This window comes from Plecotus auritus (genome assembly GCF_963455305.1).
Source record: "Plecotus auritus genome assembly, chromosome: 1".
Lineage (NCBI taxonomy): Eukaryota > Metazoa > Chordata > Mammalia > Chiroptera > Vespertilionidae > Plecotus > Plecotus auritus.
In genome coordinates, this window is record NC_137770.1 from 178,590,639 (window position 1) to 178,608,730 (window position 18,092).

At 46.3% G+C, this 18,092-nt stretch overlaps 1 protein-coding gene across 4 annotated transcripts in view; it reads left to right on the plus strand.

Annotated features, from left to right (window-relative positions):
- Positions 1-18,092, plus strand: part of TSPAN5 (tetraspanin 5) — a 180,809-nt gene that overhangs the window by 50,314 nt on the left and 112,403 nt on the right. Inside the window, exon 1 of one of the 4 annotated variants that reach the window (XM_080685560.1) lies at positions 10,369-10,459. The exons of the other annotated variants lie outside the window; for them this stretch is intronic. The gene's annotated coding sequence lies outside the window, so the exon portion shown is untranslated. Of the gene's footprint in view, positions 1-10,368; positions 10,460-18,092 lie in introns of those variants that run through there. 4 annotated transcript variants of the gene reach the window in all.

An 18,092-nucleotide genomic window follows, 5' to 3' on the forward strand; every position in this document is an offset into this window, starting at 1 on the left:
TTGATCCTCATTGTTCTTTGCTTACATTGCTATAGCCACCGAGTGCCCCCTATGACATTTTTGGGACTCTGCTGCCAGCCAGATTTGGCCATTTCTGCCTAATTCCATCACTTCTCCCTAATTGAAACAGACACACACACCCCTTATTTTCTTCATTCTAAGACATTAATTTTTAAAACGTGTCTGAAATTCCGGCGAGTCTAAGAATCAATGTGTATATTTAAGGTAGTGTTTTTCTTTTCCCTACAAGCACTGTTAGGAAACCTCTGTATCTGAGAACCTGGAAATAACAAGAGTTAAAACAGTGGACTTTCTTAGTGAAGAGAGAAGTGAGGGATTGAGAGCAAAATGATTAGAAAGGGCAACAAAAATCCTACAGATGAGGGACGGTTTGCTACGTGAGGTGGAAAGCACTGTGTCCTGCTCCCCCTGAGATTTTCAGGCTGTGTAAGGCTTGCACAGGGGCAGCCTCTCAAGATTTCGGGAAAGTTGTGGCGTTAGGCTCTCCTGGACCCAAGGCCACACCAACTCTGTAGCAGGGGTTATCACTCAGGTTACCTGTGGCAAGGGAGGGGGCGCTCCCAAGAATATCTAAGGGTACAAACTGTGTCATGGCCAGGCCTCACACATCCTGCAGTGAGTGTTCTAGATCCAAGGACGCATTGAAGATGTCAGCAAGCAGGAGTTTGTGACCACTGTTCCTTGTAACCTACTATGATTGGACTTATCATGGGTCTGCCATCATCCCTGTTTATGTAGAACTTATAATTAAATATTCTGTCCTGTGTGTGTTGTCAGGATGGTGGAGGTGGTTGACAACAAGCCATGGAGCTTGGGCCTCACGTTCATGAAGGGTCTCACATGTATTCCGTTAGTGTTATCTTCACAGGAACTTACACATTCAGTCACAGAGTCGAACTGGCAGGATTGAAAGAAGTTGGCATTGATCATCCAAATTTAGATGATTTTTTCATCCACGTTTAGATTTGTTTCTCATTAACAGACATTTTGCCTGTAGTGCACTGTGAATTGATATGTTTTATACATCTTGAACTGTCTCATGACGAGCGTAATTAGCCTTTAGTGTTTGGGTGTTAGAAGTGTTAATTTGTTTAATGTAGACATTAAACTATCCCGTCACTTCTTTATTCTTAAGGTAACTGGAAGTGTTAAAATTGAGAGTGGCTCAGCCTCTGGGCCTCTGACAGGCCCTGCGGAACCGTCTCTGCATTGGCCGTCCTCTGGTCCAATCACCTGGGAGTGGGCCTTCGCATGACATAGAAAACTTTGCCCCCTCGGTGCATGGAACAGCCCGGCACCTGGCACCTTTTCCCTTACAAAGCGCTGTGGGTGTGGCAGGCTTGTGACTGAACGGAGGGTGGGGAACCTGGGAGCCTGACTTACCAGGAAGGCCCTCCGCAGAGCTCTGAGTTAGCCAGGGGATCACCAGCGTCCCAGGCAGCTCGGCTCATTTCTCTGCATCTACCGTTCTCTTGTAAATTATGGACAAATGACACCAAATGACTTTTGAAAACTGTGAAGACTGTAAAACTCATTATGCTTGGAGACATCCAGCCACTGCTAAAATACTTTCAAAAAATGACATAATTGTTTCGGCAGTTGGCAGTCCTTTTGGTAAAATCAGAGTGAACAGCTCTATGAGAAAAACAGCTCCAGAAGTAAGGAGAGGCTATAAAGAGATGCAAGGGGCCACTTAGGCAGCTAGAGGAAGGCGAGGAGATAACTGGTTGTGCTTAGGGAGGGATAACGTTGGAAAGTGGTGTGAAATGCAGCTCAAGTCATTGTGGGGGGAACTTTGGAATGAAAGCTGGTGTTTAGTAGGGACAGTGACCATGCATTTTAGATCCATGCCCCTATTTATTTTTATCAAACTGGAATAATCTATGCTGCAACCAAGGTCAGGAGATGCCTTAGGCAGGACTGGATCGCATGAGTCACCCTTTTGGTTGTTTGACCAAAGCTTTGATGTCTACAAGGGGGACTAGAACATTTTATGTGGAAAGGTTGGCATCTTAACAGTCATTGAAGTAAGTGATCTGGGACCCTGTTGCCTAATGACAGAAGGGATTTAGGGCCTTTGTGTTTTGCAAATGCCCCATTTGTGTGATTAGAGAACACAGGCTTATGGGTAAAATGGTGGTTCATTCACAAAATACCTTTTCTGTGTGCTTGTGGAAACGTTAATATCCCGGGTAGGTTTTATTACAATCATCGGTGGTGCCATCAGGATATCTGAAATACCGTCGGAGAGAAGAGCATAGGTGCCATGAGGAAGCCTGCTGCTTCGCGGACAGATTGTGTTTATCAGAGTTGTAAATTCTTCTGCAGACTTTTCTCTTTATTGTAGAGCGATTGACCTGGTATTTCAGTATATTATTTTGCCAGGAAAATGTCAAGTTAGTACTCCTCTCAATAGGGCATGGTGCACCTCAATCACCAGTGGAACTAAAAAAGGAAAATACTTCATCTCCAGGTCTGGGCCCCTCACATCCTTTTGATTCTTCTGCCTCTCTCACCATCCCTCATTCCTGCAGTAAATACATGCTTAGCTCTGGGACTGTCATGGAAGTGGGCATACAATGATGAGCAAAACAGAAATGATTCTTGACTTCTTGGCATTTGCATCTGTGAGGGACCCAGGGAATAAATATATAAACATTGCAGGAACAAAAATTATAAATTGGAATGAGTGCTGAGGAGTGAGAAAGAGGACACAGGGGATGATGAAAGAGAATAACAGGAAGAACACAGTTTAGGTGGGAGGGAAGGCCTCTCTGAGGAAATGCTATTGCAGCTGAGAACTGAGGGATGGAGAGGATTAGCCATGTGAGGAGAGTGGAGTGGGGCGTGAGGGAGCGGGGACAGTGACGGAAGGCCTGAAGTGGGAAAGGCTTGGTGGGCGGAGAGTGAGGCAAGAGAGAAGGGTCTGTTTCCAGGAAAGGTGGTGGTGTCTATTCTACACTCCCTTAGTGTTGTGGTTACGAGCTGACTTGCCTAAAGGTCCCTTTAAAGCAAAGGACTCCTTGCCAGTCGTGGTGGTTGTCACTGTTGGGTCTGTAAGGTATGTGTTGGCTTTGTTTGGGGAGTTGTAAATGGATTTCACTTGAGAACATTACAAGAACTGAAAGATTAGTTTAAGTAAAAGAATTAAATTAAAGAATGCATCATTGTTCGGGCAAATCTCTTGATGCTTGGCCATTGTCTTCTGGCCTTTTCATTCCCTCTTCATGTCATCTGCTTGGAGTACTGCGCTGTGAGCTTTCACCCTTCACCTCCTGCTACCTTGTCTTTTTGTAATGCTTGCAGCTCAGCTTTCTTCCCCCCCCCCCCCCCTTTTTGAGTGCATGGAAGTGAGATGGGAAAGAGACTTCACTTAGTGGCTCTTGTTTGGAATGAAATAGTCACCTCAGTTTCCATTGAAGGAATTCTAGTGGATTTATTGAAGGTAGTGTTTTGGGGTTGTTGTTTTTATCCAGAATCAAGATCCTCCAGAAACACTAAGTACAATTACATTATTAACAATGCCCTATGCAGTTTAAATTTGGGACAGGGCCCCGAGTGCAGTCGTAAGGGGATTTTCAGCACAAGCGCCCTGGCTGAGGGGCAAATGAGGGCAGAATCCACTGGGGCGTGCGCGGCCCGCTCTCGCTCTCCAAGGGCAAGGTGGGTCGGGCTGGAGGAAGGGGTGTCTTTCTGTCTCTCATGAGAGCTACTTAGCGAGCCAAGCCCATTTCTGAGATCCCCCAGAGGTGCCGTAAAGGCTGGTGCGGCCCTGCCTGAGCGAAGCCCCAGTGAGCTCTGGGTGGGCCTTCCTGCCCAGCAGCGCCCGGCTCCCACCTGGTGAGGCATGACCTCAGCCGTGTTTGTTCCTCTTTACACCGTGCAGGGCCGGCCACCTTACTTTTTTCTCCTGGTGCATTATTAGTTTTAATGGATATATTACTGCAGTCAGTGCATACAAATACTTGGAAGCATTTGATATATTTTTAAAATATTTCGTCACCACGCTGAAGCCACATTTTAGCTTGTCAAAAACAGTGGTTCTCATCTGGCTGGTGTGGCTCAGTGGTTGAGTGTCAACCCATGAACCAGGAGGTCACAGTTCAGTTCCACGTCAGGGCACATGCCTGGATTGTGAGCTCGATCCCCAGAAGGGCGTGTATAGGAGGCAGCTGATCAATGTTTCTCTTTCATTATTGATGTTTCTATCTCTCTCCCTCTCCCTTCCTCTCTAAAATAAATAAAACCATATTTAAAAACAAAACAAAACAAACAAAAACACAGTATAACTCCAGCCTTGCTTTCTGTGTGGGGACCGATTATTGTTACAATCCTATTCATTCACAGAGGCCACCTCACCTAATGTTCCAAAGCACTGGCGCTTCAATATCACATTCAGTTCTCCTTATTAATAAGATAGAGCAGGAACCCAGTTTATAAAGGAGGAAACTGTGGCGGGAGAGATTAAGTGACTTGCCCCAAACAAATTAAAGGTTGGAGGCACGACTAGAAAATGGATTCTTTCTTCCTTCTGGAATTAGTCAGGGTGTGACATGGACCTCTGAGTACAGTGGTCCTTGCATCATAGTCCAGCGGTGAGCAGCGGGGGCTGGAAAGGTGGACTCGCATCTTTTCCACCCCTGGCCCTGGTGACTCTACCGCCATGTCTCAGTCAGTGGTGCAAGTCCACGGTGCAAGTGACTTTGTCATTAAGAAGGCAACCCCCAATTTGCTACATCACTTTAAGTCATATTGTATCACTTACAGTCCTCTGAGCTTACCTAGCTTCAAGGGGACCTGGGAAGTTCCCTCCCAGGGCAGGGGCTTGGTTATAAATAGGAAGGAGGATGCCAGGGGACTGTCCACACATTAGTTCTCCTCCCTTCTTAATGCAACATTAGGCAGTGTGAGGGACACAAGGTGAGTGGTTGGCTAATGAGGGTGGGTAATGAATGGCTACATCAGAACATTTTTGGATGATTCTCCTGGAGCTCTAAATTGATCAGATTGCTCTTCGTACAGGTGCTTGGCCATGCTCCTTGGGTCCAGTTCATTCGCTCCCTGCCTGAGTGCTGTGCGGTCCAGCCATTGATGGTGCCTGTGCGGTAGTCCGGGCCAGGCCAGCTCACCGAAGAGATCCTTTTTTGCAGCTGATTTGAACCCTGAACAAGGAGGAAGTTGGTTTACCTGTCATCAAGTTTTGAAAGAAAGATTTTTGCTACTGATGGCAACTGAGTGAAGCAGGGGAGGAGAGGGGGCTGTGCAGGCTGGGGTGTTTCCTGTGGAGCAGCTGGGCTAGTGTTGCTGCCAATTCTGTTGGTCTTTTGTGTTGGATGAGGGGCCCTCCTGCTTGTTACATGGGGGCTCGGCGCTGGTGATACCACAGCCGCCAGCCTCTCACCTTCTGCTCGCGGCCCTTCAGCTCTAGCTGGTTGTCACGCTCATTTCCCTTGGGCTTGGATCTGTCTCCCTGGTCCCTCCCGGAAACGGTGGCCTTCCTGTCCTGCTAAGGTAGGGGACACACTCTGCCCGACCGTGTAGGGCGTTTGGGGCCTTCGGAGACCTCTGAACTGAGAGTGGGGGCGGCCACGGTGAAAAGCTGCGAGAAGCGTTGCCCGTTCACACAGCCCAGAGTCAAAAGGAACTGCAGAGTAGACCTGCCCCCGACCATAGTCAATGGAGACGCTGTGTCCCTGCCTGCCCAGCTTTCACCCCCAGCTGCCGTCCCTGCGCGCTACGATGACACGGGCTGCTGGTTGCTCAGAGAACCGATTACAGGAAACACCTAGTGGGGTGTTGTGTCTCCTTGAGAGGACCAGCAAGAAGGGCCACACAGAGACACACCTGGTGTTCCATCCGGGTTTCCAACCATCCCCTCAGCCTTTACCCGGACCCTTCCTGCTGCCCCCACTTCCTCAGGGAATGAGCTTAAGCCCCACAGTGGGCTGACATGAAAAATCCAGTGTCCAGATCCCACCCCCACAATTCTGAGTTAATTAGTATGGATGGGGCTTGGGTAGCAGTTCCCTCCCTCCCTCCCTCCCTCCCTCCCTCCCTCCCTCCTTCCCTCCTTCCTTCCTTCCTTCCTTCCTTCCTTCCTTCCTTCCTTCCTTCCTTCCATCTAGGTGGACTAGTTTCTTCCTTCCTTCCTTCCTTCCTTCCTTCCTTCCTTCCTTCCTTCCTTCCCTCCCTCCCTCCCTCCCTACCTCCTTCCTTCCTTCCTTCCTTCCTTCCTTCCTTCCTTCCTTCCTTCCTTCCTTCCTTCCTTCTAGGTGGACTAGTTTCTTTCTTTCTTCCTTCCTTTCTTTCTTCCTTCCTTCCTTCCTTTCTTTCTTTCTTTCTTTCTTTCTTTCTTTCTTTCTTTCTTTCTTTCTTTCTTTCTTTCTTTCTTTCCTTTCACTACCCTCTCTAGTCTAGACCATTGTGGTTTCCTAGCCTAATCCTAATTTTCGACATAAAACCTAAATTGAAGTCTTACACAAGAAAGTGATATAAGCCTTGGTTTATGATAAGAGATACCTTGCTCAGTAAACAGAAATAAGTGCCCCTAGTTAACTACAGTGTTATTGGGGGGAGCAATAGAAAAAAATTTAAAGGGGCTTAACTTTGATGGTGAGTATTCACTCTCAAAGGTATTGGATTTAGTGGAAGAGGTCCTCAAAAATCCAAATCAGAGACAAATATTGGGGGGAGAGCCTGAAGGAAGAAGGGCTATGCATTTTGTAGTTAAAAATTAGGCGCTGCACTTACATAATGTTTCCTCTATAGGAGTGGTAGTGTTACAGATTTTTTTTTTCCTGGAAAGAAGCGTATGCCACTTAATAACACAGCAGGTGAAAATCACCAGTGTTCCTGTTGAGGTCAGAGACCTGAGCTTTGTTTTCCACCACTGCTCGCCAGTGTTGAGACGTTGGGTGGTCACAGAAGACTGGTCCTCTAGGTGGCAATCCACTGGGGACAGGGACGGGGGAGGGGGAGGTGGTTAGGCACCTCCAGGTGTTGCTGTACAGATGGGCATGTTGGGTGCAGGAAGGACTCTGTGTGGCTGTTGGCAGTGGACTTACCATCTTCTCTGCCATTTTATATATATACATGTATGTGAAGGGGAAGAGGAGTGAAGGGGAGGGAGAGGGACATTAATCAGCTGCCTCCTGCACGCCCTCTACCAGGGATCAAGCCGGAAACTGGGGCATTGAACCGACAACCTTTCGGCACACAAGAGGAAGCCCAACCAATGAGCCACACCGGCCGGGAGCATTCTTTTTTAATTAAAAAAACCAAATTATTTTGTAGTTGAGATACTCTGGGCTAATGTGTAAAATCTAAGATTCAATAGCATGTCTCCCAGTATGTGTCATTCTCTGCGCTTTTACCAAACACAGGGAAGTGCTTTTCTTGTGATTATTTTCCACTTTAGCAGTTTTTTTTTGTTGTTGTTTTGTTGTGGTTGTTTTGGACGGTAATCTTTGTGTGGGATACCTAGCTAATGGGAGCCCAGCAAGTGGTTCTTTGAGCTTTTTCCCCCATCTGTTTGAGAACCCCGTTGTCTCAACTGCCAGGAATTGTAGTGGCCTGCAATGCAAGATTCCTCTCTGGAGCTGCTAGAAGCAGTGAGAGTGTGCTTTCCTCAGCACCTATGGGATCGGTGATGGTTGCCTGCTGTGGAAATTCGGGATCCTGACCAGAACGTCTGCTGAGCGCTGAGTGGCTGGAAGGCCCTGGCTGTGGTCAGTTTGCACCTGGCCACTTAAGAAGAACTCTTTCTCTCATCTTCTGGCGAAGCACGTCCACTTTGTGTCATAAATGCCTCATAAAGATGAAAATTATTTTTTAATTTGGAATGAGAATCACAATAAAGTTTCTTTAGACTCAAATTACACTTCTTTGCCAAACTGCAAGGCTTTCTCTTCCTACTCCTTTCTTTCCTTAAAAAAGTAGTCATAGAAATTCAAAAATAAAAAAGATGTTTGGCCCTGGTCAAGTAGTTCAGTTGATTGGAGTGTTGTCACCATACGCCAAGGTTGCAGGTTTGATCCCCGGTCAGGGCACATACAAGCAACCAATGAATGCATAAATAAGTGGAAGTATGAATTGATGTCTCTCTCTCTCTCTCTCTCTCTCTCTCTCTCTCTCTCTCTCTCTCTCTCCCTCTCTCCCCCTTCCTTTCTCTCAATAAAAAATAATAAAAATATATGTTAAATATAAAAGTTAAGTTCTCATTTCCTTCCATATGTGTTCAATAGTTGTGTAAACTTTCTCACTTGAGCCATTGCTAATAATAGCTTTTATGTTGTTTTAGAAAACTATCGCAATCCATAAATACTTCAAAATCTGTTTCCTTGCTAATAGTGTTTGCTCTGGGTGAGAGGTGGCGCATGGGGCGGCATGGAAAATAGTTAAACACTTGCCTAGTTTTACCTAGCTCTCCGTTACAGTTTTATCCAGAAATGGCGTGCGCTGCAGACAGAGGTGTCCTTTCCCTGGGGTAGCTCGTGAGGAGGACTCGCATTGCTTTAGAATGTTTTGCTGTGTGTTGTGTGTGTGTCCTGCTCTCATTTGAAGAGGGCAGATGTGAGTGTGAACCTTCCTGAGTGGGGGGAGAGCCAGACTTGAACCTGATGACTTGCCTTATGCAGCAAAGACCCTTGTGAGGGTGCAGGTAACCTGCAGAGATCAAATCAAGTGTCTTTTGTTTGGTCTGTTCCTGCATCACACGAGAATGGCTTGGTAGATTTTCCCTTGATTTGGAGAGTAGGTGTAGGGTGTTGTGATAGTTGTTATAGGTGTAGGGTGATGTTCACAAGTTTATTTTATTTTATTTTTTACTTTTATTAACATTTTTTATGTTGAGTTACTCCCAGGCCCTATGTTTTTGTTTCTTTAGTTTCTCCTGGGATATCTTTTCCATCTGTGCAACCCCCTCTTCTGGCTTAGGAACAACCTGCTCTTTCTCGGGAAGGGTCCCCTCCTTGTGGCAGGAGACTCATCTGGGTTAGTCAGCCCGTGAGCTCTGTAAGTTCTGTGCTGTATCTTGAGAGCTCTCTTCACCTGGATGCACTCAAAGACCAGAGAGTCTACCTCTAACCCCCAAGTTCAGTGTGACTCTCTGCATCTTTAAGCACGTGCAGCAGAAATCCAGCACTCTTTCTGGGCCACAGACCCTGTGTCCAGCCCTGCTATTTGGCCTGGGCACACCTCCCAACTCCACCTTCTTCTCCTTTTCTTTTGAGATAGACTCAGTTTTATTACGGTTCTGAGGTTTGGCATCCGAGACATCAGAAACCATATCTTTTTAATGAAGTAGCATCTGTTGTCTCTGCTTCGGCAATTGACTTACAATGGACTCCACCATTTTGAGGACGGAATGGCACACATTGCTTCTGTAAAGTGACATCCTTCAGAAACTTGGTGGCTTTACGGATGATTTACATTCCCTGGTGGCCTGGGCAGTTTCATGAGTGTTCTTAAAGTGAGCACGAAGGTTTGAACCTCTTGATTTGCATGGCTCTGTGGGATGTTCTGAGTCAAGTGAACTACTTTCAAGGTCGCCTCAGGCCACTTACAGGAGGAGCGATGCGCCTAATTTCAGATGGTCCTGATTACCCAGAGCAGCTGGGACGGCTGTGCAGAGCCATGTGTTCAACTCCCTGCTGGGAGAAATGTGCCGCAAGCATAAAAATACCACAAACAGGACAACCAACGGCGATTTCAGCATGAGCCCCCCATCAGGTGACCGGGATGCACCTGTGCTCCAAGGGTAGCGTTGCAATTGAGCTGCTGCTTATCAGGGCGACTCTGTGACACCCACACAGCAGAGAAGAGCTGTGGGAGGCATGTACCTCCCCGTGGCCCATGATTGCCCTGAGCAGGCAGTCCTGGATAGGCAGCTAAGATATAGTGCCCAAAAGCATGGACTCAAAATGGGTGAAGAGTGAACAGCCCACGTGTCCATCTCCGTTTTTAGACTGTTGAGAAATCACTAAAAGTTGTCTCCTGTCCATTCACAGGAAATACTCAGAGGGGTTGACAGTACAGGGCTTTGTAAACAGAAGGCATTTTAAATTCGCCTTCCAAACGGATCGCAGTAATCTGCAGAATATTTTGCTTGCAAATGTGCCTACTTGTCTTCCGGGCTTCCTCTGGGTCAAAGGCTCAGGAGATTCAGGCAGAGAGCACGGAGCAGAGCAGCTGCCAGGGAGGAAGGAAGAGGGCAGAGGTCGGCTTTCACCTTCTGGCTCACCGGCTACAGTTGTAAGTCGGTGGCGTTGCCCACAGGTCGGTCCTGGCACCCACTTGGGAGGGTGATGCAACGTGCCTCTCAGTGAATTAATGGGCGCCCCACACCGCCCTTTAGCCAAGTCACTGCTCGATGACCGGCATATGTTTTCCCTGACATGCCGATAATCCAGTGATTGCGTCAAGGTTACATTGCTTCCAGGTTTGTTGGACTCTTTCAAACCTTAATTAAGGTTTATGATGATGTCGGTAGACCACCAGCCTTTCTGAAATAGTTCTTTGTTTTTAACAAAACAAGACAAAAACCCGGAGAGAGGAAAAGAAGCCTGAGTAATTACTTACTGTTATTGATTGCTAAATCATCATGAACTATCTTCTTTAGATGTAAAGAAGATAAATATTTAGAAATATTTATTTACAATACTTATTTTGTAATATATATGTTACATTTAAAATACAGAGCAAATGGGAAAGGAACTGAGCTTTGGATCTGCTGGTAGCGGTCGGATGCCGTAAGAGCGAGGTCCGAGGGGGAGAGAGGGCTGAGAATCCTCGCGAGGTTTCCCCGGGCGAGGGAGCTGCTGAGTGTCTTTGAGACCTGGTTTCCATAATTGCCCCAAAGGCATGAAACCTGGCTTTTTGGTTGTGTTAGAGATTAAATAAAGAGTCACATGAGGAGTCTGAAGAACGCGATATGTGCTCGATATATATTGTCTTTTCGATTTCCCTCCTTTTGGGATGTGAGGGTGGTTTTACATTTTTTTATGATTTTCGGAACACATCCTCTCTGCAGGTGAGCCTCCTGGGCTTGCCCTGTTTGCTCACAGACCTTGAAACGTGGAACCTCCCTCTACACAGGTATCCGCGTACGAATCCCACTGCTGCCTAGATCACGGTGGAGAGATTACTTAGAGCCCGGTGTGCCTTATTCCTGTTAAACATCGCGTGTCCTGCTCACTGTTTCATAAGACTTTTCACTGCTGACTCATCTTAGCTCTTCAGTTCCAGACCCGCATGGTGTCAAAGATGCAGCGACTGTCATTTTGACGAGGAGAATCTGCGTAGCATTACAAAGCATGCATTCTGTGGGAAGAAATCTTCCCGAAGCCCAGGAATTGACTCAAATAACCTTTCTTATTTTTGTTTGTTTGGTATCAAGAATAGAACATTTTGAAGCTCGGGTGATTGGGGGGGCGGGGGAGGAAGAGTTATTCTGTGGACTGAGATTTGGCCTCAGTTCCGAAAGGGATGGTGACGAGTGTGCCTGGTGCTGCAGCACCCGAGTCAGAGCACCAGGACCCCGCTGCGCTGCCCGATGCGCCAAAGTCCAGGCACACCGTGTTTAGCATGTTTAGCGTGTTGCGCCTCGCAGATGCTGTGTTTTTTTTTTTTACAGATCGAAGGCAAGACTCTCCACCAGCCAAAACATGACTGTGCACTTTATTGTAGTGGTCTGGGGTCAAACCCGCACTATCTCTAAGGTATACCTGTACTCATATTCTCTTTTTCATCCTGGTTTACCCCATGTTCATATAACTCCAAAGGCTAAGGAAGCATCCGACAGAGAATGGGAAATGGCAGCCAGCAGAGCAGTAGTTCAGAATGACCACGTAATTCCAGAAATTCAAGAAAGTAATTGTTTCTCAAGCGCCAATTAGGATTGGGCTGCGTTGGGGTCTGCACGACTCTGAAGCGATTAGAGAGGTTCCCTGGCTTTTCCAGTCTGATGGCTGGAGCTGGCTCCAAGCTCCAGAGTAAGTAGCAGAGAAGTTAAGGTCAGAAATCGTGGGGAGCCAGCGTGAGCATCCCTTCCATTGTGAAGGAGAGCTGCGTCTAACCTGCCACAGGACCAGCCCACCAAATCCAGCTGGACTCTTGTGATACATTAACTTTCTATTCTCATTGAAACAGTTCGGATCCACTTGAAACTGTTTCACTAGAACCCTGCACTCGTTGAAGCGTTTTGTCCATTCCCTGGCAGATATCCGAGCTCTCTGGGTACCTTTATTCATGAGAGTGAAAGACAAAACCCACCGTGGCACTGATGAGTCAAAGGCCCTGATTTTGCTTTTTCTTCCTTCCCCTGTGCAAGCCGGCTAACTAATAATGGCTGTGGGCTCGACATCTATTGACAACAGACTTACTCGATTGCTTTTATGCTTGAGTTTCTGAAATCGGATCTTTTATGGAGGGCCCATGGCAGATGTCCTTTGTCAACATCATGAAAATGGGTGATGTAAACGCATGGCTGGAGGATTCCTCCGCAGTGTCTGTGTGTATTTGTTCCAAGGGTGGAGAATGCTGTATAGCAAGCACGTCAAACTCAAAGGCTAACACGGGCCAGATAAACAAGGCATGCGGCCCGCGGGCTGTGAGTTTGACATGCTCGCTGTATCGCAAAGTGCCCGGGAGGGTGAAGTCTACAGGAACTAGTAGGTACAGGGATTATTAAAGATCTTATGCTAGTGTAGATGGCAAAATCCCACTCACAAGTGACATCCCCTTGCCACCACCAGGCTGCCATTACTATGGATTCCAGTGTAAAAAGAACCTGAGACTTTTTGAGAATTTGAGAATTCAGAGGCATAGAAGATGGAAAGACACTGTGAAAAGCAGAAATAACTTTGGGGGACAGAAAATATGACTAGGCAGGCCTAGCCTATAAACCCAGCGAACTCCTACCCTGAAGTGAAAAATAAATCTTCCCCGGTCTTAACTCATGCACCACCTTGTATCACTTCACTTCATTGCATTATTGTGTGTCACCATGTTAGGGACTTGTTTGGAATAAGAGCAGTATTGCAGAAATGGAGACAGCCATCTCTTGGGCCTTTGTTTGAACATCTTTATTTAAAGAGGTTACCAGTCCTTCATGCGAAAGTCCACTTCATCAGATTGCCTCCCAATCCCTAAACATGACCAATTCAACCGAGAGGCAGAAGCTTTGATCTGTAAAGAGGGCGGAAGGAAGGGAAGTAAGTATGCAGCTTTGGGAAATGGAGCACGTTGAAAGAGAAGTGGGCTCGTTCTGTAGCCTCCTCAGGGATTTAGAGGGGTTAGTGCGAGGTCTGTGAGCACCGAGGCATCTGTGGAGACGGGGAGGGAAAGAGAGGTACACAAATGGACCTTTGTCAAAAAGAAATTTTGAAATAGGCAGTGTTTCTGGTTGTGCCAATAGCAAGACGGAAAGGAAATTCTTCTCAACAATGTCCTTAGTTAGACCACACACCTCCTTTTTACCAGCCCAGAGATGATCGTGTCAGACACAGAGCAGACTGAAAAGACATGTGTGGGCTGCTTTTAAACTTTACCATTAATTGCAGTGTAAAAGGTCCAATCATGTTGGAAAACCGTTTAGCCGTTTTCTGAGATAATGAAAACATGTCCACAAAACGACTTGTATGTGAATGTTCATAGCAGCGTTATTCACAACAGCCCCAAACTGGAAGCAATCCAGTGTCCATCACCCAGTGAATGGTGAAACAAACTGGTATATCTATACAATGGAATACTACTCAGCAACAAAAAGGGGTCGAACTGTGCATGTATACAACAATATGCACGGATCGCAGAAATACCGTGCTGAGCCCAGCGGTGAGACACAGAAGAGTACACGCTATGTGACCCCGTTCATCGGAAGTTCTGGAACAGGCAGAGCCAGTCTATTATAGGAAGTAGATCAGCGGTTGTCTGGGGCGTGGCGTGGGGGGATTTTTTGAGGTTGGTAGGAATGTTTTAAATCTTGATTGTGGGATCATTGCATGGTATGTATACTTGTCAAACTCACTTAACTGTAAATTCAAAATGAGTATATTTTCAGTCATTATACCTCACTTGATAATTTAGTTTAAGTTTTTGTTAAAAAGTAAAGGCATTTGTGGCACTCCTTGTAAATATTACTACTAATTATGACCATGTTTCTATAGAAAGATATTACTTTCCAAGGTTAAAAAATAATTTAAAAATGACTTTTCAGACTATAGTCTGTACAATATTGGGGATTATTTGCACTTTTGTATTATTGGCCCATTTTGATTCTGCCTAAACAGCCTTCTGGATGATGTGCTATTTTCAGAAAGATTTGGGGGACTTTTTAAAGTGTATGTTTTAACAGGATTTTCCTGTAGATTTTTGGCAAACTTTGCACTTTATTGTTTGAGGAGTATAAATAAGAACAGAGCAGAATTATTTTCTGGCACATTTTCCTCTTGTCCGGCTTCTTTTATGTTAAGTAACTCTTTAGTTCCTGTTGCTCCTGCCTTTGAACTTAGAAAAACAGACTCTCTGTCATGGACCTAAAGTGAAGGGAAAACACAGTAAGCATAGGAGGAGCCTGGCAGGGCAAAGTTCCTGGTTTCCAGCGGGCCATCAATGAGCAAAAAGCTAGGGAAGTTGATTTCCTAATTGATGTACACACAGATAATTGAGGTTTACGGAGTTACCCAAAATGTGTGTTCCTTCTTGCCTTCTCGGGTTCCTGCATCAATGGGTGGGTATTTGGAGAGTCAGCTATTTGAAGAACTCATAGTTTAAGATGTCAAAATTTCATAGCGATTATCTTGTCAGGGTAAACCTGAATTTGATGGAACCAAAATGAAAGGAAATTAGATGTCTGAAGAAACTCAGAATCTTGTACATTTGGCATGTAGAACATGCGTTAAAGTAGTTTAGGATGGATTGTTGCACTTTTAGTGGCGGGCAGGGGTGGGGGGGAAGAGTCTGTTTATCTAGATAGAACGTTGGAGTCCAAGCCCATGTCCAATTATTTCACCAGACTACAGTTGTCCTGTCTTGATAGAAAATTAGATCACAGACAATTCTAAGTTTTCTTCAAGATCAACTTTGATCTTTCGTAATGCTGGTACCTAGGTTAAAGGAACCACTTCACTCTTGAGGGGCCTGGTTTAGGTAACGAGTAGAAATTGCACTAGACTTGGCTTTTGACCCATGTTCAAATCATGACCCTGGCCAGTACTCTGACCTGGGGCAAGTTAATTCATCTTTTGAGCCTCAGTTAATTCACCTGTAAAATGGGGCTAGCCACTTGAGTTTCTCCTGGCCTGTGCCTGTGCATAATACACTTGGTAAAACTGAGTTTGTTTCTTTCTTTGTCAGGCAGCTTCCTGGCTCTGGTCTGGATTACATATAACTGTATGTTGAGTAGCACCATATTCATTTTACAAAATGCCCAATGGATGAGAATGAGGTGAGAAGCATTGGAGACCATGTACTCAATTTTTGTTAACCAGTGGCAGTTTTGAAATGGAGGTGGCATGCTTTCATCTCCTGGTGTGTGCTGTGAACTCTGCCTTTACAATGTGCGGCGACATGACTGGGGTCGCATACAATGGGCTGGGTGCTGAGAAAAATGATCATCAGAGGCTCGTTACCTGTGATTGCCGAGCAGGGGGGAGAAGGTGTGGTTGTGTAAATGGAGCTTGATGTGCTACTGAAATAACTCAGCAGATTCTTAAAAGGAAAAGAAAAGGAGGGGAAAAAACCCCAACTACCTTCCCGGGCAGTATTTGCTTGATATGCTTCTGTTGACACTGCAGCACCAGGTAGAACAGTCGGTATCTATTGCTCCAACATTGTACACTTCCATCAGAGAAAACACTTCACACAAGGTAATGATCATGTTTGTGCCACGGTAAAGTGTTTGTAAAAGGCCTAATTCCATTATGGGTGCTTCCGTTCTGAGCCTAATTCTGGTTGTCTGGATGTGGATGGCATGCCCGTTCCCAGCTTCAGGTCTAGGCAATTGGAGAACGGAAGCAATTACCCAGCTAATGTAAAGAAATACTGCTAAGGGGGAAAGGAAGGCACCCCCACCCTCTGTCAATTACTCCGAATTGGTGTTTATAGGGAATTAAATTCCCCGGTAATTGCCCACTCTCTCCTTCCTTGGTCTGGTAGAGCCATCATCAGAGGCCTGGGAGTATTGCTGGCCGCTGAGTGAGGCCCGTGATCCTACTGTCAGACACCCACACTGCAGGCGCTGTAGTTGTCCTCCAGGATTGGCCTTCGTTCCAGGGCATTAGCTGACCCATGAGAAATACTATCGTGCAAAGCTATGCTCGCTGCAATTTTCAGATCAGTGTTTGTTGTGCAGGAATTCACACGTGATGGCCTACAGGCGTCTGGTGTTATGGCAAGTCTCCTTTCCAGCCTGGACCAGGTCAGGGGAACTTTCTTCCCAGGAGGAGAGTGTCGAGGAGAAGGTACTGCGGAATGAGCACAGGACGAGGGGTCCGGGCGTGGAGTCCAGTCCCAGAATTGCCAGCTTGCTGTGTGTCACTTTCCAGGCCGCTCACCTCTTCTGGGCCTCGCCGTTCTCGCCTGTGAAATAGTAGTAGTTAGCAGTGTTCTCATCTGCGATGGTGGTAGCTTGCTTTCCAGCCAACTATCTCAGGGTTTTATAAAAAAAATTAAATGCGACATGTATAGTGGCACATAAATGAAGACACCTTCAAAAACAAAGCACTCTGCAAATGTAAGATGTTATTAAATGTAAACGCAACGAGATTATTTCAGTGCTCACGTTAGAGAAACGATGTTTGAAGTCTTCCGGGAGCACATGGGGGGATTGTAGAGCTTACCTTTCCCTTCGGTGACCGTCTTGGAGGTCAAATATGCTGCAGGGCAGGCTTATCTCTGTGAATATCAGAACCGGACTTCCTTTGGCTTCCTTTTTCCATTGTTTAATCTTATTAACTTTTTACCTTTATTGTCAAGCATTGGGAATAATAGGAAAATTGGAAGATTTTTACAAATAGCGAGTAAAAATAAGTTGAAAGACCTATGGGCAGAGAGAGGAGATTCTTTAAAGATAGGCCATGGTGGACTGGCTGTGTAGCTCAGTTGGTTAGAGTGGCCTCTTTACACACCAAGGTTGTGGGTTCGAGCCCTAGTGAGGGCACACACAAGGATCAACCAATGAGTGCACCAATGAGTGCTTCTCTCTCTCCCGCTTGCTTCTCTCTCTCACATCGCTCAATAAATACAAATAGGCAACAGTAATTTTAAAATTCCTTTTTCAGAAGTGACGGACTCAGGAACAGAAAAGGGTTGTTAACTTAAAAAAAAAAAAAAAGGTTAACAGCCAGGCTTGCCCTTCCTTTACTTAGGGAGGCACAGGGCAGAAACAGGTTTCCGGGACCCCCTGTGGGCTCCGTTACCAGTCACCCCATTCGTGCAACATGGGCACCGCTGGCTCGTTCCAAGACTCAGTGATATCTCGGAAGCCTAATGCATCTTTATTTCTTTCATCTTGCAGGCCATCACACAGTTAATTTCTGAGATACAATCACTTTGACAAAACGGGAAAATGAAAGGACTCTTAAAAGTGGGACGCAGAATATCCAGTTTTCGGTACAGACAGTCCAGGCCTGTGCTGGGGGAGGAAGTGGCCGTGGGTTTCACTTAGGAACTCAAAGTAAAAGGACAGGGTGGGAAGTGCAGGGAACGCCCTCAGGGAAATGCCAGAGGGGCCAGGTATTATTAGAAACTTGGAAATGGCTGGGCCTCCTGGACAGGGGTCCAGGCGCCCTGGTCCTCACGGAGAGGCCGCATGTGCCTCGCTTCCCTGGGGAGTTCCGTCTCCCCTGCCCCTGCCCACCTCCTTAGAGGAGGGAAATATGCCTCGACTCTTCACAGGGCTGAGGACAAGGCAGACAGCCCAGGAAGACTAATAATTAGGCCTTCTTGGAAGGTGTGAGACAAATTGGCAGCATGGCTACTGAGAAAACACAATGAGTCTTTGTTTGCAACTAAGAACACTAGAAATCACGGCGACCCAGGCTCCGTAGCTAAGGGAGCCTCGCCCTGCCTGTGCC